The sequence below is a fragment of the Carassius carassius genome, chromosome 1 (genome assembly GCF_963082965.1).
Source record: "Carassius carassius chromosome 1, fCarCar2.1, whole genome shotgun sequence".
NCBI classification, from domain to species: domain Eukaryota; kingdom Metazoa; phylum Chordata; class Actinopteri; order Cypriniformes; family Cyprinidae; genus Carassius; species Carassius carassius.
The window spans coordinates 8,400,001-8,402,500 of NC_081755.1; positions in this window are offsets into that span (position 1 = coordinate 8,400,001).

Below are 2,500 nucleotides of genomic sequence, written 5' to 3' on the forward strand. Positions count from 1 at the left end.
GAAGGCTCACAGGGCCGTAAAACGATCCAAGAATCTATTTTTTGCCATATCTCCACTGCTTGGGCTGCATTCCTAAACCAATTTTTGGAAAAATGTAAAGTCAAAGTTTAAACTGCAGATTAAGAACTAAGAAGAGCAGACAGAAGTGGGCATGAAAACATGCAGACGCAGCTTTAGTCTTAATTGACAGTGGCGTATGATTGACTCGGGATGGCAGAATGGACTGAAACTGCTCAAGAAAAGATGCTGCAAAGACAGAAGAGGGCTCGTCCGGGATTTGAACCCAAGACCTCTCGCACCCTATGCGAGAATCATACCCCTAGACCAATGAGCTACCAGTTGCTGCTCAGTGGAGGCCACTTTGCCATGTAATTCACTCAGTTCGATGCTACGGTCGCTCCAACATCCTGCCTCTTAGCTGACAAGGGCAGAAATAGAGCTCTGACCAGATGCACTGACCAGATTTCTGAGAAACTCAATTTTTACCTACCAGCTCTAGCTTGGCCTACCTTTGTAGAGTAATGTTGATTAAAATATCAACGACAAAGCACAAGAGCTGAATTTAACAGCAGAAGTCTACATTGTGGCACTGCCACGCAAATCTTGCTGATGAGAAGCTGTCTGAGGTCTGTACTGGTTCTCAACAGAGGGTCAGGTGACAGCGGTCTTCTCAATTTAGTTCCAGCTCAGTTTTATGTGAGTTCTAGATTGTTTGGAGGCCATGGTTAAAGGAGGCCACTGTAGCAATACATTTTAAGACACACTGCCACAGAGAAAGTTGTGACATACCCCAAAGCACCTCCTTGCCAAACACAGCCAGACAGACTCTTGAAGGTACCACCAAGTTGCTGCTCAGTGGAGGCCACTTTGCCATGTAATTCACTCTGTTCGATGCTACGGTCGCTCCAACATCCTGCCTCTTAGCTGACAAGGGCAGAAATAGAGCTCTGACCAGATGCACTGACCAGATTTCTGAGAAACTCAATTTTTACCTACCAGCTCTAGCTTGGCCTACTTTTGTAGAATAATGTTGATTTAAATATCAACGACAAAACACAAGAGCTGAATTTAACAGCAGAAGTCTACATTGTGGCACTGCCACGCAAATCTTGCTGATGAGAAGCTGTCTGAGGTCTGTACTGCTTCTCCACAGAGGGTCAGGTGACAGCGGTCTTCTCAATTTAGTTCCAGCTCAGTTTTATGTGAGTTCTAGATTGTTTGGAGGCCATGGTTAAAGGAGGCCACTGTAGCAATACATTTTAAGACACACTGCCACAGAGAAAGTTGTGACCTACCCCAAAGCTCCTCCTTGCCAAGCACAGCCAGACAGACCCCAAGGTTCCACCAAGAGTTGAACTCGGATCACTGGATTCAGAGTCCAGAGTGCTAACCGTTACACCATGGAACCAACAGTGTCTGCACGTCTGTTTGAAGTGTAGAAAACATTCAAGGAGGCTCTGCGAAAAGCAACTAACCAGCAAGCATCAGAATGGTGTCCGAACGCATTCACGGCTCCACTCTGAGTAAACCCAGGATCGAACCTGGGACCTTTAAATGTTCAGTGTAACGCTCTCTGAACCTTGTAAACCAATATTGAGAAAAACATCAAAGCAAAGGACACAAGCCTCCAGTCAACCGCAAACGGCTACCCTGCATGGCAGCCGATCTGAACCATCTTAGACATACCCCCACCTTTCAGTGAAAGCGCGGGAACCCAAAGAGCGAAGTGTTGTGCAAAGTTTAAATTGCAGATGAGGAACTACGAACAGGGAGAAATCAGCACGAAAAAATGCAGGAGTACTATTGACCGAAAGAAGGCAGAATTGGCTGATACTTCTCAGCAATATGCTCAATGTGGGCTCGTCCAGGATTTGAACTCGCGACCTCTCACACCCAAAGCGAGAATCATACCCCTAGACCAACGAGCCACCATGTACCCAGACACTACTCAAAACAAGGAGCTGCAAAGCGGGCTCATCTGGGATTTGAACTTGGGCCCACTTGCTACCTTACAGCAATAAGAGAAAAAAAAAACACACCCCAACACCAACAAGCCCTCAGATGCTCCTGCATCTAGCAAACACAAGATGAAGGCTCACAGGGCCGTAAAACGATCCAAGAATCTATTTTTTGCCATATCTCCACTGCTTGGGCTGCATTCCTAAACCAATTTTTGGAAAAATGTAAAGTCAAAGTTTAAACTGCAGATTAAGAACTAAGAAGAGCAGACAGAAGTGGGCATGAAAACATGCAGACGCAGCTTTAGTCTTAATTGACAGTGGCGTATGATTGACTCGGGATGGCAGAATGGACTGAAACTGCTCAAGAAAAGATGCTGCAAAGACAGAAGAGGGCTCGTCCGGGATTTGAACCCAAGACCTCTCGCACCCGAAGCGAGAATCATACCCCTAGACCAATGAGCTACCAGTTGCTGCTCAGTGGAGGCCACTTTGCCATGTAATTCACTCAGTTCGATGCTACGGTTGCTCCAACATCCTGC